We start from the raw sequence: 7,753 nt of genomic DNA, 5'->3' as shown, positions 1-7,753 counted from the left end.
GGCAGTGTTGCCAGATGGGTTAGTCTAAAAATCCCCAAAACTCATGCTAAAAAAAATCCCAAGCCAGCCCAAAAATCTATATTTCCACAAATATATTTTCTTCTGATCATGTAGGCTTTAATAATATAGAAATTACTCACTATACTTCATATAAGTGCAAGTAAACTAAATGCAACAATATAGAGGTTTACTCATCTTTGTTTCTTCTTCATAAAACATTTGTACAGAATATCCCCTCAGACAACCAAAATCCCCAAATCTATGGATAAATTCCTAGATCTGGCATCACTGCTTTTCTTTCCTTTGTAATGCTGCATTAGTTCTACGGGCCAACCAAGGGAAAGGCCCGTGCCAACAACAAGTGTTGGCTTTAATACCCCAACAACAACTGCATTAAATGTCAAAGGAGTAATTAAACCCATGCCTGCCCCTAAAATAAACAAAGGTAAATTAGAAAAATTCCTAAAATGCCTAAAGAAACGTAAAGCAGCTGGGCCGGATGGAATAAAGCTAGACTATTACAAAGCTATGATGATAAGTGATATATGTAAGAATATATTAACTAGTGAACTGCTACAAAAAGGAATTAGCCAGGTAAGAAAAACCCAAAAGCTGGAAAGAATCCGGAACAAAAATGTTAAAAAAAGAATAACAAACCAACAGCAAAGGAATTGAGACCAATGGCACTCACAAATGTATTATATAAAATATAGATGACTTTTATCAAGGATGAAATAGAAGGACATCTTAAAAAGTAATAATGCCATAGAGAATAGTCAAGCGGGATTTACAGAGGGAGGAAGGATTGATGATAATATATTCATTTTACAGTACATGGTCGAAGAAACTCCCAAAAATAAGAAAAAGAAACTCATAGTTGCCTCTTTCGATTTCAAAAAAGCTTTTGACTCCATAAAAAGGGGAAGCACTGATAGAAACATTAAAGCAATCTAAAGTACATACTAGTATAATAAACTCTATAGCTGAAGTATTTGTAGGAGACTACTACGTTAGACGTAGGGGAAAAGGTAGAACAAAATTGAACGGAATTATTATTATTATTATTATTATTATTATTATTATTATTATTATTATTATTATTATTATTATTATTATTATTATTAAATGCTAAGCTACAACCCTAGTTGGAAAAGCAGGATGCTATAAGCCCAGGGGCTCCAACAGGGAAAATAGCCCAGTGAGGAAAGGAAATAAAGAAAAGTAAAATATTTTAAGTATAGTAACATTAAAAAAAATATTTCCTATAAAAAACTATAAAAAACTTTAACAAAACAAGAGGAAGGGAAACTAGATAGAAGTGTGCCCGAGTGTACCCTCAAGCACGAGAACTCTAACCCAAGACAGTGGAAGACCATGGTACAGAGGTTATGGCACTTCCCAAGACTAGAGAACAATGGTTTGATTTTGGAGTGTCCTTCCCCTAGAAGAGCTGCTTACCATAGCTGAAGAGTCTCTTCTACCCTTACCAAGAGGAAAGTAGCCACTGAACAATTACAGTGCAGTAGTTAACCCCTTGGGTGAAGACGAATATTTTGGAAATCTCAGTGTTGTCAGGTGTATGCGGACAGAGGAGAATCTGTAAAGAATAGGCCAGACTATTCGGTGTCTTTGTAGGCAAAGGGAAAGAACCGTAACCAGAGAGAAGGGTCCTATGTAGTACTGTCTGGCCAGTCAAAGGACCCCATAACTCTCTAGCGGTAGTATCTCAACGGGCAGTTGGTGCCCAGGCCAACCTACTACCTACCAAGTAGTGGAATAAAGCAAGGCTGTACTGGCTCTACAACATTGTTCAAATTAATTACTTATCAGATTATAAAACAAGTAGAAAAGGAAGGTAATGGTTTTAAAAACGATGTAATATAGTTAGTAGTATTTTTTTTTTTTTTTTTTTTTTTTTTTTTGCTGATGATGTCCCAGTGGTTACTGAGAGTATAGAGGATGCTGAATTAAACATAAGGAAAGTGATAAATATAGGAAAGTAGTGTGGTTTAGACATAAATAGAGATAAAAGTAGCGTACTTACATATACTATGAAGGAGAAACCAGATAACATAAAGGGAATAAGAGTAGGTATTAAGGTAGATAACAGTAGGAATATGTTCAAAACACAGAAAAGTTAAATGATTGTTAAGGCCAAATGCTAGCTAATCTTACATATTCAATCATAGAAAAAAGTTGCAATAAAATACTGATAGGGAAAACATACTAGAAAAGTGTAGCACTACCTTAAAAGGTAGTGCTACACTTTTCCAGTATTATATGGAACAAATGTGATTAACTTATCAGAAACTGAAATAGAAAAGTTGCAGAGAATTGAGAATGGAATGTAAAGAAAGGATATTAGGGGATGTAAAGAATACAGAAATTATAGCCATGAGAGGGGATGAAGGAGCATTTATGTAAAAACAGGAAAAGTGAAATCAATTGGAGGAAATTTATGACAACATATTTTCTTCAATTTTATTATTCAGAGGAAGGACAAACACATTGGGCTTAAATAAAAAGAAAATAAATAAATAAAACAGACACCAAGATGGGAATATAAACTGTGTATTCTGTGATGCAGAAGAAAATGCTAACCACTTCATGTTACATTATCCGCCGTATAGTGATATAGGAATAAAGGCAATTGAGCTCTAACAACCATACGAAGAAGATAGTGCACAAAGTTGGAAAATTCCTCTTTTTGTGTGTGTGTGTGTGTGTGTGTGTGAAGAAAATATTGAAAATTAAAAAAGTGTATAACAACAAATGTGGATGAAAAGAAAAAACTAGTGAAAATAAGGAACACACAAAACTAAAAGACACAGGCAAAGGCAAAGCCTCAACGTGAATCTGATCTGATCTTGTTTAGTAGGTAGTAGGTTGGCCAGGGCACCAGCCGCCCGTTGAGATACTACCACTAGAGAGGTATTGGATCCTTGGACTTGCCAGACAGTAATGCATTGGACCCCTCTCTCTGGTCACGGCTTATTTTTTCTTTGCCTACACTTACACAGAATAGTTTGGCCTATTCTTTACATATTTTCGTCTTTCCTCACACACCTGACAACAATGAGATACTTAACACTTCTTCACCCAAGGGGTTAATTACTGTACTGCAATTTGTTCAGTGTACTTTCCTCTTGGTAAGGGTAGAAGAGACTCTTTAGCTGTGGTAAGCAGCTCTTCTAGGAGAAGGACACTCCAATATTAAACCACTGTTCTCTAGTCTTGGGTAGTGCCATAGCCTCTGTACCATGGTCTTCCACTGTCTTGGGTTGGAGTTCTCTTGCTTGAGGGTACACTCAGGCACACTATTCTATCTTATTTTTTTTTCTTCCTCTTGTTTTTTTGAAATGGTGTGTTGGGCAGGCTTAATAGAAGGGCCATGGATGCCTGGTGGTTTATCAAGAGGTTGTCTTTTCCTTTTTCTGATTCTTTTTCTTCTCAAAACCATCCTTACTGTCCTCCCTTCAGTTGAAGTGGCTATCCTGGAGGGTATTTAGCCTTGCATGGTGTATCGGCTCCTCCATGTTGACCAGTTTTTCCGACTTTTTACTATAGTCTATGGGTATCATCAATCACTTTGTTTATAATTCTGTACGTATTGTTTTTGTTATAATTCTTGTTAATCTAGTTTTTAAGTATGATGTCTCTTTTTTATTTCTATTAATTCTTATGCTGTCTGGAGACATTGAGCGAAATCCGGGACCAGTACGTCCTAGATTTCGTCAATGTCGTCTTCTGTATTGCAGTATTCGTGGTCTTCATGCAAATATCCAAGACCTTACAGTTGCGTCCAGACAGTATGAAATTCTTTTGTGCTCAGAAACTTTGGTTTCTAATATGAGACACTCATCTGAGCTCCTTATAACTGGTTTTAAGAAGCCAATAATGTTGAAACGTGATGCCATCCCTAGGGCCAGGGGAATGGCGGTGTATATTAGGACCGAGTACCCTGCTTCTCATAAGTCCTGCTATCAATGTGGTTGTCATGAGATTCAGGTAATAAAAGTTTGTGGCAGGCATAACAACTTTTATTTATGTTCGATCTACCGGAATCCAGACATGGATGATTCTATCTTTGATTGTCTTCTTACCATTATGGCTAAGATACAAGAAGATGATAGAAAGGCTTCTTTTGTCTTTGTTGGTGATTTTAATGCTCACCATAGGGAGTGGTTAAGTTCTATCTCTCCTACCGATCGCCATGGCTTAAGAGCTTTAGACTTTGCCTCTGAATCAGGCTGTGAGCAAATCATAAATGAAGCTACTCACAGGTCTGGTAATTGCTTGGACCTCGTATACACTGACTCCCCTGGCGTTATAACTGGTAAGGTTGGTTCTCCAGTCGGGACATCTGATCATGCCTTGATTTCATTATTAGTGAAGACTGAGCAGCCTGTCCCTGATATATCATATTCTTGTAAGATTTATATGAAATCCCAAGCAGACTGGAATGGGATTTTACATGATCTTTTGTGCTTGAATTGGTCACAATTATATAATAGTGTAGATCCTGTTGTCCCTCTGAATGAGAATCTAGTCAACATAATTGATAGGCGTATCCCTTCTCGTGTGCTAAGGTACCGAGTGAAGGACAAACCGTGGTTCAATGATGATTGTAGACTTGCTTTTTTGGAGAAGCAGGAGGCCTATCAACTTTGGAAGGGTAACAGATCAGATCTGACCTGGAACAACTATACTCAGCTTCGAGCTTTTGCTCAGAGAGTTTATGCCTCAACTGAAAAGGAGTACAATTTAACCATAAAAGAAACACTTTCTGGTACAACTCAGGAACATAAATGGTGGTCTACCCTTAAATCTGCGCTCTTTGGTGTAGATGCAACAGTTCCTCCTTTACTTAAACCAGATGGCTCAGTCACTCACTGTCCAAAGGAAAAGGCAACCCTTTTGGCTGATGTTTTTGACAGTAAACAGAGTAATGAAAAACTTGAACTTCCTCATTCCTGTTTTCCTGAGGCTAAACTAACTAGTTTAGCTTTTCGATCTCGTGAGATTAAAGCTCTGTTGATGGACCTTGATGCTTATGGAGGTGTAGACCCAAATGGTATTTTTCCTTTGTTTTTTATAAAGACAGCAGATTTCTTAGCTCCAAAGTTATCTGTTATTTTGCGCAAGTTAGCAAGAAGAGGAGCTTTTAGCACTATTTGGAGAATTGGTAATGTTACTCCTCTATGTAAATGTGTTTGTGGTAGCTCAAGTCCCACTGATTACCGCCCAATTTCCATAACTCCCATATTATCTAAAGTTTTTGAACGTCTTCTGGCAAAACGTCTTAATAGGTTTGCTGAAGGTAATCATCTACTCCCTAGTTTGCAATTTGGTTTTCGTAAAGGCCTTGGAGCATGTGATGCCCTTCTTACAATCTCCAATGCTGTACAGAAATCCCTTGATTGTGGTCGGGAAGCTCGTATGATTGGCCTTGATTTTAGTGCTGCCTTTGACCGTGTTAATCACGAGGCCCTTGTTTTCAAACTGAAACAGTTGGGAGTGGGTGGGTCGTTTCTTAGCATTATTATTGATTTTTTAAGTAATAGGTCTCAAAGAGTTGTTGTTGATGGGCACCATAGTGATTATAGGAATGTGATATCCGGTGTTCCACAGGGTAGTGTTCTTGGCCCATTACTTTTTATACTATATACACATGACATGTGGTTTGGCCTAGAAAACAAGCTTGTTGCATATGCAGATGATGCTACTCTCTTTGCATCAATTCCATCCCCTGAATGTAGATCTAGGGTTGGTGAATCCCTTAATAGAGATTTATCTAGAATTAGTGCATGGTGTAAATTATGGGGAATGAAGTTGAATCCTAACAAAACTCAAAGTATGATTATAAGTAGGTCAAGGACGGTGGTTCCTCAACATCCGGATCTCAGTATTGATAATGTTTCTTTAAATATGTATGACTCTTTCAAAATTTTAGGTGTGATTCTCGACAGTAAATTTACTTTTGAGAAACATATAAGGTCTGTGTCTTCTTCAATTTCACAAAAAATAGGCTTATTGAGAAAGTCTTTCAAGATTTTCGGTGATCAATCTATTCTGAAGAAGTGTTTTAATTCTTTCATTCTACCTTGTTTTGAGTATTGTTCTCCTGTCTGGTGTTCAGCTGCTGATTCTCATCTTAATTTGTTGGACAAGAACTTACGGTCTATTAAATTTCTTATTCCTGATCTAGATATTAATCTCTGGCACCGTCGTTCAATTAGTTCATTATGCATGTTGCATAAGATTTTTCACAACTCTGACCATCCTTTACATTCAGATCTCCCTGGACAATTCTATCCTGTTCGTAATACTAGGCAGGCAGTTAATTCTAATAGCCAGGCCTTCTCCATCACGAGGCTCAATACTATGCAGTACTCTAGAAGTTTTATTCCAGCTGTGACCAAGTTGTGGAATGATCTTCCTAATCGGGTGGTTGAATCAGTAGAACTTCAAAAGTTCAAAGTTGGAGCAAATGCTTTTTTGTTGACCAGGCGGACATAGTCTTTTTATAGTTTATTTATGACATATTTGTTTTTGATGTTGTTGATAGTTTATTATATGACATGTCTGTTTTGACGTTGTTTCTTATTTTAGAATGATATATTGTTAATTTGTTTTCTTCATTTATTTATTTCCTTATTTCCTTTCCTCACTGGGCTATTTTTCCCTGTTGGAGCCCCTGGGCTTATAGCATCTTGCTTTTCCAACTAGGGTTGTAGCTTGGATAATAATAATAATAATAATAATAATACCTAGGCCGGTCCTATCCTGGGTTCTCGATTCGTATTCGAGCATTTCGAGGAGCAAATAACTTTATTCTCAATTGCGTATAAATCCGCTAAAAAAGAAAAGCTGCACATATGAACATGTCAGGCTATTTTGTTGAAATATCTTACTTCCCTTGCAAAATTAGAGGTAAACAATTCATGTAATCAGGGGTTCAAAGAGGTTTGTAAATGGTAATGGCAGCTGGGATTACATAGGGCTATAATTTTCTGTACAGTAAAACATCTAACCCACCAGGGGGGGGGGGAGATCGTTTTGTCTGTAGGCTACTAGTCATAGTGTAATTCACGAGCGAAATGTCAAATCCTACTGTCCCTTCAATTGCTGAGTTACGTTTAGTTCAATGCTCATAAAGGAATTGTTTGCCATCTTCATTTTATCATTTAGTTTTGCTTGATCTTTTATTAGATATTCTTTACATATAGACCTAATTCAATTTGAGTTTGCTAAGTAATTAAAAAAAATTTCTAACATTTTTATTAAACACAATTTTGTAAAGGGTGGGTGATTCCAGAGATCATGACAACTATCATTGCTACACTCATCTTAAAATACCAGAATCTATATGTCAACAAGTCTAAATACATTTCATATTGAAAATTACATGCAGATAGTTTTTAAAACTATGAAATAATACCCAATATTAAAGTTGAACATATTTATATTAATTCGTCATGTTTTTTATATTTATTTTTGGCATGGGATCTAATTGCAATGGACACTGTGATGCTAATGACAGTTAAAACAACTAAAATGGCAAAAGTTAGCCTTCTTATAATATACCTATTTTATACACTTTCAAATTATGCCTATTAAATGATAATTTTATAAAATATGTAGTGTATGAATATTTAAAATTAGTAAAAATAAACATTTTATACCAATAATCCTTTCAAATGTGATATATTAAAGGTATTGTGAAGAATTGGGTTGTTCTTCACTCTTCTTC

Source organism: Palaemon carinicauda, chromosome 4, assembly GCF_036898095.1.
Source record: "Palaemon carinicauda isolate YSFRI2023 chromosome 4, ASM3689809v2, whole genome shotgun sequence".
NCBI lineage: Eukaryota > Metazoa > Arthropoda > Malacostraca > Decapoda > Palaemonidae > Palaemon > Palaemon carinicauda.
Note: the sequence above shows the minus strand (reverse complement) of the source record.